The 16,598-nt window shown below is 41.8% G+C and overlaps 1 pseudogene; it reads left to right on the top strand.

Moving 5' to 3' along the window:
* The first annotated feature begins 9,736 nt into the window (after positions 1 to 9,736).
* The window catches only part of LOC102302162, an 11,120-nt pseudogene continuing 4,258 nt past the window's right edge, over positions 9,737 to 16,598 (top strand).

The following is a 16,598-nucleotide window of genomic DNA, read 5'->3' as shown; positions in this document are numbered from 1 at the left end:
GCATATACAGTATATATATATATATATATATATATATACTGTATATGCATTCAAGTGGCTCCAAAGTGTTTTCTTGAAACAGGACATCTAACAGTTAGGTCCATATACATATTTGGTCACTGACACAAGTTTAGGTTTGTTTTTGTCGTTGTTGTTGTTTTCCTTGTTTACTGAAACATCTCTTTCTAAAGGGACCAAAGGTAATTGGACAGTTGGCTCAAAGGCTATTCCAGGGGGAAATTTGGGTAATTCCTTCATTCTGTTATTATTGAATGGTCAACCTGATCTTAACCCAACTGAGTGTGAATTTCATATGTTGAAGACTATAGGTCCACAAACAAACAAACAGCAACTAAAAGTCGCTGCAGTAAAGGAGGAAACCAGCATCTGGTGATGTCCAGGAGTTCAAGACTTCAGCCTGTCATTGCAGCGAAGGGTTTTCAACCAAGTATTAGAAATTAAGATTTTATTTTCACTTATTTAGTTTGTCCAATTACTTTACAATTACTGGCTACCTGAAATGAAGGCTTGTTTTAAAAATGCTTTAGTTGCTCACATTTTTATGCAATCTTTTTGTTCAACCCACTGAATTAAAGCTAAAAATCTGCTGAAGGGATGAGTGTATTCACCTGTAATGGAGACGACCTTCCAGATGAGGCAGGTGCGTTGTCATTTTTTCCTGCAGAACCCAGTGCAGGAGTCATACCACACAGTGATGCAGCTGGTGAGGATACTCTCAACTGTGCCTCTGTAAAAGGTGCTCATAATGGGGGTTGAATCTCTTGTGCTTCTCAGTTTGCAGAGGAAGTAGAGTCGCTGTTGGTCTTCTCCACATTCAGGGACAGGTTGTTGTTGCTGTACCACTCTGCCAGATGGTTAACTTCACCCCTGTAGTAGATCTCGTCGTGGGTCAGCAGAGTGAAGAGAAGGGGGCTCAACACACATCCTTGGGGAGCCCCCGTATTCAGTGTTCTTGGGCTGGAGGTGTTGCTGTCGACCCGTACTGTCTGCTGTCTTCCTGTCAAGAAATCTAGCAGCCAGTTATACAGCAAGGTGCTGATCCCCAGCAGATCCAGTTTGTGAATGAGTTGCTGGGGAATGATGGTGTTGAATGCTGAACTGAAGTCTATGAACAGCACTCTGACATATGAGTCTCTAGTGTTGAGATGTGAGGGCTGAGTGAGGGGCAGTTGAAATTCCATCATCACTTGAGCGTTTTGACGAAAGCAATAATTTGATTTGATGCATGACTAACCGTTCAAAGCACTTCATAATGATGGAGGTGAGTTTGACAGGACGGTAGTCCTTAAAGCAGGAGGTAGATGACTTCTTGGGTACAGTAATGATGGTGGAGGCTTTGAGGCATGTGGGAACGGCGGTACTGATTTTGGCAAGGGATCTCCACACACTGTCTGGGGATTGTGTCACCACGGTCTGCAGAGTGGGCTTGTAGTCTGTGATGGTTTGTATTCCTTGCCACTGCCTCAAGTATCTCTGCTGTCGCTGAAGCTTTGCTGTAGCTGATGCCACGTGACAGGTTTGCCCTTGCTGTTCTTTGGCTCACCTAATTCCCGGCTCTGAAGGCTTGCATTTTTCAACCTTAGGAGCATTTAAACCTGACCTGTGAGCCATGGTTTCTGATTGGCCCAGACAGTGATAGGCCTGGTATATTAGAAGGAGGAGATCAGCTGTTCAACGCTGGATTATTGTGAAGGCTCTAGTCAGTACACGTCTAGCTCAAGTTTCCTGTGCCTCTGTCTCAGAGACTTAACGAGTGTTTCTTTGTTCCTAGATTCCCCGTGTTTCCCCGTGTGGAGTGTGGAAGGAGTGACTGGTCGCTAGCAGAGAAGAGAGAGGTTGAACTGAGCGCGTGTGTGATTTCCCTGTTTTCCCTGGAGCCCTGCCCCTCACGTCTTGTATATAGCACTAACCCCGCACTGTCTGTACATACACTTGGTGAAGATCTGTAAATAAACCGTCTCTGTTTAAACGCTACTCATGAGTCCTGCGAGTGGATCCTCTAAGCAACCCGTGACACCTGGTCTCTGTGACATCACGATGCATTTTGGGATGTAGGCAGTAACAGTTTCTGTATATTCCTGAAAGTCTGTGGTGTTGTCGTGTGTGGCAGCCTGTGGTGGAAAAGCAGTCTTGCAGTGCCTCTGAGGACCCTTCTGGCCACACCTGTACCTGCTTACGAACTGGTTTGGTGACTTTGACCAGGGGCCTGTGGGAACCCATGGCACACCTAGGTTTCTGCCTGTACTGACCCTTATGCAAAATAGGTGGAATTAAGACACAGTTCCAAAAGCAAACACAACTGATCAGTGCTGAGAGTGGTCCTGTTGCTGAGGTTGGGGTGATCCTGTAATCTCTTATGAACTACCTCCAACGCTTCTATGACTGGGATGCAAGTGAAGACAGATGTAACATCTCTCTCTCACTGTACATGTACTGTTTATAAAATTAGGGAAACATAACCTGCACAAACAAAATAATTTGCAGGACAAATGTTTGACATCAATTTTGTTCGATTTGAAGAAGGTAGGGGGGCCAATTTCACTCACATGTGTTTATAAGGTTGGGAAAACCTGCAGTCAGCTGAGACTGAAGAAGTCACCTGGATGAGTGACGAAACGTTTCTCCAACTGAAAATGTCCAGATGGACAGAATCAACCTTTTGGGATTTACTTACCTGGATGATTAAGATGTTATTTTATTAAAATGTTTAAAACAGAAGCAGCACAAACGACAATTTTAGCAGCACAAACCAGCACAAACGTAGCACAAACGTTTGACATCCATTTTCTTTGATTTGGGTAATGTGGGTGGGCTGGTTGACCTTTTGACCTTTACATTTTCATTAATATCTTTAAAACAGAAGCAGCACAAACGACAATTTTAGCAGCACAAACATAGCACAGTTGATTGACACCCATTTTGTTTGAGTTAATTAATGTGGCACATGTGCACATGTTTACTAAATTGATGTCAAACTGCAATAGAAAAAGGCATAATATTTGAAACAAATATGTATCAGAGGTTTTTGAACTCAAATCTCTTGAAGATTCAGCTTTAATTTGTTGTTTGTCTTGATATTCCTGTATTCTCTCTAAAGCTTTTGTTTTTGCAATCACAGAGCTTTGGAGACAACATACGGAGCTTGATCAGCAGCGACAAGACTCACGATCTCCAGTATTACGGCATCACCTCGAATCTGGAGAGCATGGGTACCACGCATGTGTCTGTGCTGACCGAAGATGGATCCGCTGTGTCTGTCACCAGCAGCATCAACCACATGTCAGTGTCTGGATGAATCTGTTTCACTGTTAGGAAGCAGCTATCAAAAATGTGTCTTCCTTTGAAACTGAAAGATTGAAAAGGTTTAAGATTATTTTTAGAAGCTGCTTTGCAAAATTTCTGTACTCGTACGTGTTGTCATTCATTTACCGTTTTCTACTTGCAGATTTGCCTCCAAATTCCTGCCTCCAAGCACTGGAATAATCCTTAATGATTTGCTGTTTGACTTCTGCACAATATCTAATTTTGTTAAGGGATCAGCAGGATACATTTTACACTCAATATTAATGAAATACAAGCACAGGGAAGAGCATTGTGGAGATCAGGATGCACAGTGAGGATTGTTTCAAAACTAATGACACAGAGTTTATTTTATTTCCTGCAGTTATTTTCTTAGGGAATGAATAAAGTCTATTTAGAATTAACTCATAAGCAAGGTTTTTGTTACATTCCAACACACATTTCTCAGAGGAAAAAAAACCAAACAACATTTCCTTCAGCATTCATCAGTGTCTGGTGATGCTGAACAAAAGTAAATGGCACATGTCAGGGTTGAATAAATGCATCATCATCTGATTCACATCATTCAGAAGCAATTTATATGTGATCATTTTTCTCTGTTAATCGAAATCGAAAGGAAAAAAACATATTTATCAACATGTAGAGCACTCCTTACGTTGTGGTACATCTTATCTCCTGTTGTGTGGATTGTAGTTTTGTGCTGTCACTCAAGGCTTTTGTTGTATTTCTCAGGAGAGCAGCCTCCCTCCTCTATGGCTCCAGTTCTGCTGAAGTCTCAGTTGAAGACACTGGTGGTTGGATCGACTGGTGGGAGTATGATCACTACTGGAAGGGCTTTGGTAGGTGTCCATGGCAATCACACAAATTGCTAAGGAGAGAAAATAATACAGATCCTCTTTAGTGTAAGAGTAAACACTGTAGTCACAGAAGTTTTCACCCTAATCCATCCTCTAATCATCACTTTCCCATCTGAAAGACTGCAATGTATTCTAATATTTCTCTTCAAGGCGCTCATGAACCACCTTTGGTTTGGAAAGAGCCTTAAGGACGCAATTAATGCTCCAGTTGTTTATGTCGACTCTGAAAATGCAGTAAAGTTTGAACCCAACTTTGAAAAAGTACGTATAAATATTCAGTGTATTTAAATGATGCCACAATAAGAAATTCTGCTTTTGTTCCATCTGAATCTCTTCTCCTCTTTGTACTTCGGGATGTAATTGAGGCTCTTAAGAAAAAGGGACACAATCATCAACCAGCAACAAGATTCTACAACGTAGTTAACGCTGTGGAAAAGGAGGAGAGCTGTATCTCTGTATGGTCTGATGAAAGGAAAAAAGGCAAAGCAGCTGGTTACTGAGGCCAAAAGCCAGGGGTGTTAGTTTAATAGCCTGGCTTTAAGGTTATAGATACTCCCGCAGCCACAAAATTGTAGCCAATAGTGTGCATAGTACTTAAAGATCATTAAACAAGATGCTGATTATTCTCACAGTAAACACTGTCCTAATAAGTTTATAGTTCCAGTTCATAATTTTAACTCTTACTAAATGCATGTTTATTTTGGTCATTTTAACCCCACAATAGTCCAAAAGGATCATAAAGTAGAGTACGCTTAGGGTGGCCTGTCTATATCTGGACTTCTGGTTTCAAAAGAAAGAAAACAAAAACAGTTTTAAAAACACATAACAAGATGGCCACAGTCACAATGCTCAGGTTAACACATGTAGTATATGTGAAACACACAATCACAGTTAATTAGGATGAATCCAAAACACCAGGGCTGATGTCGCTGTTACAGCCATGTCACTACAGCAAAGCTTACACACTGTAGAGATTTATTCATAACATTATCTTAAATGGTGATACCACAAGGATGTGTGACATCATCTGTGAGACATCAACCTTAACATTCAGTGACCTTATATTGTTTTTAGAGAACAAAACTTTTCAGTTTTAATATCTGATTTGTTGTGGTTGTGGTAATAACCTAATCTGGCTTAATTATGGTTGAAATAATATTTTTTATCATATAACTTTTAGTATCTGAGATATAAACATGAAATCATTCAATTTTATGTTGTAAGATGTGAAAGATTTTGTGCTTTCTGTGCTGTGGTGTTTTTTTCTTCTTCTCTGTTCTCAAACTAGGAGCTCAGCCTGGGAGGGGCTCTTTTTTTCTCCTTCTCTTTCCTCATGTGTTGTGTATTTACAGGTTTTTTTTCGTACCTCTCTGTCTTCCCACTGTTATGTTGGCACTTATCCGGCACTATCATGAGCACATGCCGGTTGTCTGGCAGCCTTTAAAACAATTTCCCTCGGGAGAAATAAAGTATCATCAATCAATCAATGATGCCAGTTGTCTACAGTAACTGGCAGTACTTACAATTTTAACTAAAGAAGCATGTTGAAATTCCAAATTTTAACTAGCTTGACCACAGAACAGTTTTCCATTTTGCCTCAGTCCATTTTAAATGATCTGTGGCACAGAGAAGATGCAAGTATTTCTGGATCATGTTTACATATGGCTTGTTCTTTGCATGGCAGCGCTGTAATCTGCATTTTCGGATGGCACATTTATTATCCTGGGTCTGTTTTCCCAGTTATTTTGTTTTGTTTTTTTAGATTTCTAGTTTGTTAATTGAAATATTCTGTGAGGCATCCAATATTGACTTTTAGTGTTGTCCTTTGCACACATATTCTGTGAGTCTTTTGGTGATGTGCTGTACATGATGAGATATACACAAAGTTTTCACAGTTTTAAACTAATAAACATTAGTTTGAAATTGATCCATAATATGTTTTTGCAGATTGGTGACCCTCTGTCCGGCATTACTTCTGAGAAACTCTGCCTCTCTAAGTTGCTCTTTTTATGTGCAATCATGTTACTGACTTGTTGCAAATTATCTTAACTTTTAAATGTTGTTTTTAGTTCCACTTATTATTTAAACATTTTGTTGCCCCGACCTAGCATGTTTGCTCCTGCCATCAAAGTCAAAATGAATTGATATTTTTGATAAAATAGTAAAATGTCACATTTTAAACATTTGATATATTGTCTGTGTTTTACTGTTTTATTATTATTTGTTTTCTATGTATTATTATTTATTATTATTAGTTTTCTCATTATTAGAAAAATAATCGATGAATAGCTACCTTACCGTGGCAGGAGGGTTTGTGTGTCTCGGGGATCTAAGGGATGTTGCTGACAGGCTTTTGTCCCTTCTGAGAGAATAAGCTGGCCAAAGCAGGTGATAGAAGCCACTGACATCTAGACAAGTTTCTTTACCATGTATGAAAGTTTTTTGGGTTAATACCCTATGTTGCCGCTAGAGGTCCCCTGTTTCTGTTTTCTGTATGGTAGGTTTATGTAAAGGTATTAAGGTGGACGCACTCAATGGGCGTCAGGTGTGTTGTTAGTCGGAAGAAGACAAACAGTTTGTGACCGCTGCGCTGTTATGTTAAAATAGATAAACATGAACAAGATAAGTACTACTGTATTTTATAAACATTTTGCTCTTACAGTTTTTTACGTACTGCCGAGTGACTGTCTGCTGCTCCTCAAATATTTCATTGCAATTTTGACCCTGTGCTAACTTGCATATGACAAATAAAACTGAAACTGAACTGGAGTTATTGGGCTGTTTAATGAATGCATGCATACCAGTGATATCGCGTCACCCCCGTTAACGAACACCTCAGTGGCTTCCAGCGTAGGCTTAGCCTGTATAGACATGCATCATGGAGCACGGAAACACGCCTAAGCACAAGATCAGTAGCGGCTGGGGTCTACCACTGCAGGCAAGACCCCAGGTGCAGGCTGTGTGATCCCAGAAATGACATCTGAGATCTCTGTAGAGAAGACTCCAGTCCTACAAACAGTGACGATATGCGGACACTGAACCAGGTCTCTGGTACAGGACCTGGTCTTTTAGGATAAAAGACACAGGGCGACCGACAGTGGGGAAAAAAAAGATTACTTGTATCCTTGTAAATATCACTTGTCAATGATAAAGTCCTGCTTATTCCAGATCTCTTAAAATGTGATGCAGATAAATAGTTATTTAGCCGCAGTGACGGTCCTAGCCTGTTTGGCGCCCTGGGCGAACACTCCCCAGAGTGACAGTATGCATAATTTGTAAATGACTAACAAACAGCCAACACAATTCGTCATACAACGAGAATCGGACAAATCAACAATTCACAATGACTAATTAATATTGTGCTGAACACAGTCCAAAAGATTCAGTGTCTACTGTTTATGATAGTAAACAGTAGACACTGAATCTACAATTAGTAGGCAAGTTTTCACTATGCCTATTAATTAATGTTATCTTGTTGTATTTGTGTCGTAGTCAGTGCCATCCTCTATGCTGTTGCATTCGGGGGCAGCAGGTTGAGGGTCACAGATGCCAACAGACTAAATAAACTGATCCACATGTTGTGGGGGTGGAGCTGGACTCCGTTAGGGTGGTGTCTGAGAGGCAGATGTTGTCCAAGATAAGGACAATCATGGATAATAACTCCCACCCACTCCATGACCTGCTGGCTAGTCACATGAGCACGTTCAGTGAGAGACTGAGATGACCAAAAAGCACCACTGACCGACACAGGAAATCATTCCTGCCTGTGGCTCCCTGTACAACTCCTCCATCTAATACACTGTAAACACTGCAACAGTCACACCCCTTTTTACACGTGCTCTTTCATGGAATATTCTTGCCAATGTTCTTGATATTTATTTAAAATCACCTCTGTTAATTCTTGATATTTATAATTGAGTGATCTGTATATAATAGTGCTATTTCTTACATGTGTAAAATCTGTAACATGATGTATTGTTTGGAGTTTAGTCTGTTACTGTTGCTATTTTCACAATTTCTTCTTGGAGCAACTGTAACCTACATAATTTCCTTAGGGATTAATAAAGTATTCTGATTATGATTCTGATTGTTTCAGGATGACCTGCCATGATCCAATCACACATCTGCTTACTTGTATCTTTTGCACCCCATGACTTTGAACTTTTCCTGTCCATCTTCCATTGGTTTTAATGTTGCACTCCAGTATAAACACCCAACCCGAGGATCACCACAACATAACCTAACAGACCTACACCTTAGTTCACAGATTCACTTTGTCTAGGGTTTATTTCTGGGATTTCGCACAACCCAGGATTCAAATCATGAGTAGATAATGGGCTTGGATTTACAACATTATGAATGAAATGTGCTCTATTTGGAAGCAGCCGGTCCCCTTTCGACAGGTTGTGTGTGAGATTTTAAATCATCAAACTGTAAATTATAAATTTTAAATTGTTATTGATCCCTTTACTCCTGGTCCTAAAGTGTATATTTATTTTTTTACTCTTCTTATTTTTATTGTTTGTTTACTTGCACTGCTGTAGCTGCAGCCTCGTCTCGTCTCTGGACTGTATGTAGCGGAGATGACAATAAAGTTTACTTTGACTTCAGTAGCGAGGGCTCTCGCGCTCACTTTTCGCGTATAGAATTTCGAAAAAACATCGGTGCAAATTATAAGTCTGTATCATGATGTCTGGTGTTTTCGTTTTGTTGGTTTGTTTTTATTTTGTTTTATTTTGCGAGTTGGTTATTAGATGCTGCTCCAGCCAGCCAGAGAATCCCCCGCGCCCCGCCCTCTCCTCCCTGTGCCGCAAGCAGCAGGCGCACCTGCAAACGGAGGGCCCCTTACTCCCAGCAAATGGGTGATAGAAAACCGATCGGTGCCTGTGCCATTCCCCATGACGTCGGGGCAGCATGAGTACGAGCATTTTTTTTTATTTTTTTTTGCCGATGCCCGTGATGCCGCTCCCCACCACGATGCCGCCCCGGGCAACCGCCCGTATCTAAAACCGCTACTGATGATGGTTGTGTTGACAAATTTGTCCAAATCTGAAGCTAACAAAGTACATTTAAGCTAAATACAGTTCACATAGGTTTCAATTTAAATACAAAATATTGTTTCAGTTTTTATTTAACCTCAAGTTTAGTTTTAAATTGCAGTTAACTGCATTTTCGCACTTGAGTTTTTATTTCAGTTTTAGACCAAATATATTTCTTCATATTTGAGCAGTGCTGACAGATACCCGAACATTCAGCTGCACTTAATATTAGTCCAACTGAAGATCATAATTTACCACTTCACCACCCACTCTGGTCAGTGAACCAACATCACTGACCAGAGACTAAAAGTCACAATCTTGATGCAAAGTGTTAATGGTTTGGGTGAGGAAGACCAGCGCGTGGCTCATGAACAGCGAACAGTAGGAGGTCGATAAAGCAGCAATAAGAGCCGTCGATGTTATTCGATCCATTTGCAGTGGGACAACGACGTGCACACTATCCCTGGTGGGATCAAGCACATGGAGGAAAAGGCTGAGGTAAGAAAAGTCCACCCAGTGTCTTGCAGAGATGAGCAAAAAACATCAGGGCTACCGGTGTTCTGACAAAACGTCCTACACACCGGGAGCAGCTACCTCTGCTTACCACAAACACACGTCTCCGTTGCGTTGTGCCTATCAGTACCCACACAGCGGATATATGTGCGCAATACATCGCTGTGCTGTCTGGGAAATCAACAAGCGGTTAACTTTCGGAGGAAGTGAATTACCGACGGTTACGCAGAGAAGAAAGCAGCGATGCCTGAGTCAACCGAGCATGTGGAAGAGGCAAATACGTCTCCTATGTGTCCCCCCAACGAGGACATTAAGGACGAGGACGTTGAGAGCGCAAAAACGAGAGCAAAACGAAAACGCCTGGCCAAAGTTCTCCGCGTATTAGTAGCAGTTGGCTTATTTGTAGTTGGTCTAATTGTAGGTGCTCTAGTAGCTGGTCTACTAGCTGATTATTATGGGTATTGGAAGGGTAGAAGTGAGTGTAAGGACACCAGTGCTAATTGCCCTTTCTCAAAAGCTGCTGTGGCCGCAGACTCCTGGAATTGTTCAGAGATTGGACGGTGAGTAACATTTTAAACTTCGGACACATTTTCGTTTTTCGCATTACACATAATATTATGCACTGTTCCAAATGCAAACTTTGGCGCTAAAACGTCTTTGAAAACTGCATGACAGCGTCTCATCATGGAAGTGTGCGGTTATGGCCCCACCCCCCTTTTTAAAAAAAATAAAAGTCAAAATTCGGTGTGATCTGTATAAAATCTTCATGCCATTTCCCTACTAAATGATTTATTGGTCAAAACGGAGAAAAAGCCGTATTACGTAGAAACTATGATTCTTACAGATGTGGTGTGTATTGTCAACAGACAGTACAGTATAGAGATTAAAAATATCATGCCTCGGATCCCATCATTCACTTCAAAGATCCGGACCTAAGAACTGTTTTGTTCCTAAGTGACAAATTACTATTGTTACTGACATCGTCTGTAATGACAACATAGAGGGGAATAATATTCCAGTATCACGGTAAAGCACGTAATAGATGGTCCAACATGTGGATATCACCCTTTGCCTCTCCTAAGCATTAAATTTAAACGCATACTTAGGTTGCAGTAAGCTGCAGTACCAACAGTGATATTTTATTTCAAGCAAACATGAAAAGAAATGTTTAAAGAGATGGGGGTGGCTGCAGCTCAGGTAGAGCGGGTCACCTACTAACTGGAAGGTTTTTGGTTTGAGAGATATATATATATCAAACCAAAAACCAATCTTGACCAATCTTCTTCAGATAGATTTATTCCCTCTCCTTGGACACAATATCTGTATTACAGTGAGGTCTTAATTGGAGACATTTAAAGAAGTAACCCCTCTCCAGGTTTTAACTGTCTGACATTTGTTGAAAGGTAACCAGGCCTTTTTCAGATGATGCTTTCCAATATGCGGAAATGCCAAAGTTGCACCAATATTTAAACCTACTATCAGTTTTAACAGGGCTGATTTCTGTGTCATATGCTCGCAAGCGTAGTATTCTTGCATCACTTTCAAACATTTTCTTTCTAAGTTCCTGGAACCAGATGCTCAGTGGTACTTTTATGCAGTTGGATACTTTGTTTTAAAAGTGACTGCAATAATGGTTTATCCCCGCGAATAGCCGGGAGCGGGACATGAACTTCAGCCTGATCTATTTCTCTGAACTGTTTCAGGGACATTCTTCAGAAAGGCGGCTCTGCAGTAGATGCTGCCATTGCTGCGCTGCTGTGCACCTCCATCATCAACCCACAGTGCGCGGGCATCGGAGGCGGGGTCATATTCACTGTGATGGACAGCTCTGGTAACAAGACACCCTCGCTCCTCTTAGCTCAACCCCGCTGGGGTTTAACATAATAATATGTCATCTTTTCAAAGGTAAAGTGAAAATCATCAACTCCAGAGAGACTGTCCCCAGAAATGTGAACTCTGACCTGCTTAAGTTGTGTCGTAAAACCACAGAGTGGAGCAAGGAGTGGCTGGAAGGTGGGCTGTTTTTCTGCCATAATGCTAATATTTATAATGTTTTAGTCTAATCTGCTCTTGGACTCACCTTTATGACACAGCCTCATTCCTCATTTCTCAAGAAAGAGAAACTGGGATAATAAAAAAGAAAAGAAAAAAAGAGATAAAGCAAACCACTACAGAGGGTTTGGCTGTCGGCAGTTATTCAAGACAATGAGTCAGTGTCGTATATGACACTATCAGAATAATCTAGCATAAATTAAAACCATGAAACACATGCTCCTTAGTTTCAGAAGCAACCAGAGAGATTGAAGTAGTTTCTTTCTCCAAACAGGTCTTAACAAGTCTTTCTCCAAATTATGCACAAGATATAACACAAAAGTTCTAAAGGTGTAGCCAGTTATCTGCAGAGGTATTCTTTACATTCTGCACCTTAGTCTGTAAGACAAACTCAAGATGTGAAGGATCATACCTACTTTTTATCATCTGGGATAGGGCTCTTGTCACCAAAGAAGCGAAGGAAAGAGACAGCATGACAGGTATCCTCCTCCTCACCTCTAACCTCATCTCCTGAAATAAAGTCAGGGCTCTAACACACTAAGGAATGCATAGCCATTATTATTTAATTACTGTAAGCAGATTAGACATGGAGCGCTTCCAACTCCAGGCAGTCAACGAAAAACCAGCTAAACAACAACAGCTGGTTATAAGCTAACATTAAAGCAGGCTTGAGTTTCCTGTTTATGAAAGTGGGATAAACTGGGACAAAACAATTGGACAAAAGAACAAAACACTAAAGACAGGACCCTCAGATGAGACAGAGACGGACTGGACACAAAGAAAGTCCTGGGTCCTTTTTGTCATATCTTTCATTTCATGGTGCATCCGATGTGTTTTTTTTTTCTTGGTCAAAGGTTTGAACTGCAGGCAGGTCATTTTAACACCCAGGTACTTCTACTGTGAAACCATGCTATTGTAATAGATACAGTATGCGCGGTCTTGCTGATGTCAACTCGATGGGAGCGTAAGTTGTTCTAAGACCTGTGTACACCTTTCAGCACTGATGGTGCATTGCCAGATGTGCAAGCAGCCAATTCCATAGGCAGTAATGTAATCACCTTCAAAGGTTTTGAATTGAGTCGTGATGACAAGCTGCAAAAACAGCAGCACTTGTTAAAGCCCTTTTTCTGTTTAGCCCAGAGGATGCAGGATCCACATTTTCTAACAAACAAACAAACAAACAAACAAACAAACAAACAAACAAACAAACAAACAAACAAACAAACAAACAAACAAACAAACAAACAAACAAACAAACAACAAGAGATTTGTCAGACATTAGAACAGTTCTCCACTTTGCCTCAGTCCTTTTTAAGTGAGCTTTAGCCCAGAGAAGACGGCTGCATTTCTGGATCATGTTCATGTATGACTTTCTTTTTTGCATGATAGAGAATTTAAATTTGTGGATGGCACACTGAACCATGAAAAACTAAGTACATGCTTACTGTTGTGGCGAGGTGGTCAGGGGGTGTTATGATTAAAATGCAACAGCGCCACCTAGGGGAATTTCAACCCTAGGAAATATAACGAGAGTGTGTTTTCAGACTAAACAAAAGAATTACATAGGCTTGAAGAAACACTGCTGAGGCAAATTGGTTCCGTTTATCCTTTAAATACTATTAAAACAAAAAAAGGGTTAATAAGCAATTGCAGCCCAGAGCACAATGAAAGTTGATTGTGGCACGGCCTCAATAGTGTCCTCAAGTGTCCTATTATATTACATTTCCACCAAATTATGTGTGTGTGTTTTAACAACAAAGAGAAATATAAAATTAATGATTTCTAAACTCAAAATAACCTGTAACCACACAGCTCTTTACATACTTTAGAATTTAGTCTGTGCAATACTACAAATTTTTGGATTCAAAGATTCAAGAAAGTGTTTATTTTCATGTGTACAGAAGGAATAGCATTTCTATGTGCAAAATGAACTTAGTGTGCAAATTGTCCTTATATGCAAATTGCAGTTGAGGTAGGTCAGCTGTTCAGGTGTCCGACAGCAGTGGAAGAAGGAGTTAGTGAGTCGAGATGTTCTGGATTTCACACTCCTAAACCTTTGTCTCGAGGGCAGAAGTGTGAACAGTCCATGTTGAGGGTGTATGGGGTCTCTAAGGATGGAGGCAGCTCTCCTCTGGACTCTGCGATGGTAGATGCTCTGCAGAGAGGGCAGCGGGGTCCTGGTGATCTTCTCCGCAGTTGTTATCACTCTCTGCAGGCGCTTGTGGTCCATAGCAGTAGTGCTGCCGTACCATGCAGTGATGCAGCTGGTCAGTGTGCTCTCCACAGTGCAGCTATAGAAGCTGCTGAGGATCTTGGCTAACATCCCAAATTTCCTCAGCCTCCTCAGGAGGCTTCTTGACCAGCTGTGTGGTGTTCAGTGTCCAGGTGAGGTCTTCACTGATGTGAATGCCCAGGTACCTAAAGCTGCTCATCTGCTTTGTTTTATCAGTGTTGAGGGTGAGGTTGTTGTCCTCACACCATGACACCAGAGCGGCCACCTCTCCTCCTATAAGCCGCTTCGTCCCCTCCAGTGATGTGACCGATCACTGCAGTGTCATCTGTGAACTTCAAAATGATGTTGTCTTTGTTGGAGGCGACACAGTCGTGGGTGTACAGGGTGTAGAGGGTGGGGGTGAGGACACAACCCTGTGGAACTCCAGTGTTTGTAATAATGCTGACTGAAGTCCTGTTGCCGATCCTGACAGAGGCCTGCCAGTGAAAAAGTTCTGTAGCCAGTCACAGAGGGTGGGGTGCAGGCCGAGTGTAGACAGTTTGTGGATGAGTTTGTGAGGGATGACTGTGTTGAAGGCGGAGCTACAGTCAGCAAAGAGTACCCTGATGTAGGAGTCATTATTTTCCAGGTGGGAGAGTGAATAGTGAAGGGCAGCAGCGATGGCGTCTGACGTGGACTTGTTGGGCCGGTAGGCATACTGCAGGGGGTCCAGAGTGTCTGTAATGTTGCTCTTAATGTGTCCTTGGGCAAGACACTTCACCCTACTGGTGGTGGTCAGAGGGCCCGGTGGCGCCAGTGTCCGGCAGCCTCGCCTCTGTCAGTGCGCCCCAGGGTGGCTGTGGCTACAATGTAGCTGCCATCACCAGTGTGTGAATGTGTGGATGACTGGATGTGTAAAGCTTTGGGGTCCTTAAGGACTAGAAAAGCGCTATATAAATACAGGCCATTTACCATTTAATGTAGGCCAGCACCACTCTCTCAAAACACTTTGCAATGATTGGAGTGAGTGCAACTGGTCTGTACTCATTTAGGCTTTCTTGGGGAGAGGGATGATAGTTGTGGTCTTGAAGCATGTGGGAACAATGCTCCGACTGAGGGAAAGGTTAAAGATGGAGGTGAGAACATCAGCCAGCTCGTTAGCACATGCTCTAAGGGCCCGTCCAGGGATGTTGTCTGGTCCTGCTGCCTTGCGGGGGTTGATCTTCCTCAGGACCTTGTGCACTTGGTCTATTGAGACCGCTGGCGGGGGAGAGGGTCGGGTAATCTGGGGGTTCTGGAAGGTCTTGGAGGTCTAGAGGTTCTGGGAGATATGGGAGGTGTGGAGGATCTGGGAGGTCTGGGGGGTCTCAAAGCAGGTGTAAAGCGGGTTGAGATCCTCCAGCAGACCACCTGCGGAGCTGATGGTGTTGGTGGTGGCCCTATATTCTGTGATGTGCCTTGCCACATCCGCCTGGGGTCAGCAGAAGAATAGAAGCCATCCAGCTTCTCTCTGTACTGCCTCTTAGCTGCTGTAATGGCTTTCCTCAGTCTGTACTTCACAGCTTTGTACTCCATCTCATTGCCTGTCCATCTTTCCCATTTTCTGGTCCCCAGGACAAATCTTAACTTTCCTCACAAGTCCATCTTTATCAGTCATTGTTTCTAATTTGGCTAATCTTCACTCGTTCTGTGGCAGATTATCTGTCTGTGGAGGTGAAGCTGGAAATGTTGTGAGATCTTGTGAGGCCAAAGACACAGGCTGCTGTGGATGCACATGTCCCTGTCCCTTATGTTGCTGTCAGCAGAGTACAAATGACCTTTCTGCATTACTTCCTGATTGTCTATAGTGTGTTGACTTTGACCTATGGGATGGACAGCAATACGAGGAGTATTTATTATAGCAGTTCACTTGTGGCAGACATAAAATAAATAAATAAAGAAAATAGAAATTAAAATATGTGTGAGATAAATGGATCAAGAAAAGAAAGGGGGCTCCAGACACCATTTATTTAAAGGGTCCAGAGTTCTGTGCTACACTCCTGCACACAGGCTGCATAAACAGTAAGAAAAGTAAATATAAGATGCTAAATGCTTCTTTAAGCCAGAAATAGTGTAAATATGTAAATGTAGTAAAATAAACTAAAAGTAAGTGTAGGATGCAAAATGTTATCTCTAACACAATCAGTTACAAACAGACACACATTTAAAAATTACAGTGTCTCCCTCTGAAATGGAGCAGAATAGAATAGATTATTTACAAAGCACCAAATTATAACAAATGTCATCTCAGATCATTAAAGGTCAGGACCTTACAGTTTACTCAAAACACAAGCAAATGTATGTGGGACTTTCCAGCACTGACTACCCATTATCTGTCTAACCAGATAGCAGATGGATTGGGGTTCCTGGGGAAATTCGAGGTTATGAAGCGGCACACCGGCTTTATGGGAAGTTGCCGTGGGCCGACCTCTTTCAGCCGACCATCAAATTAGCCAGAGGAGGATTCCCTATTCCTCACTACCAAGGTCAACACATCCCACGCATTGGCAACACGTCACTACGGTACAAAATACACCCACAATGTGATTTCAAAAATACAAATGA

The sequence above is a fragment of the Haplochromis burtoni genome, unplaced genomic scaffold (assembly GCF_018398535.1).
Source record: "Haplochromis burtoni strain Fernald_Lab_line unplaced genomic scaffold, NCSU_Asbu1 Contig_166, whole genome shotgun sequence".
Classification (NCBI taxonomy): Eukaryota; Metazoa; Chordata; class Actinopteri; order Cichliformes; family Cichlidae; genus Haplochromis; species Haplochromis burtoni.
This window is presented reverse-complemented; position numbering and strand designations above follow the sequence as displayed.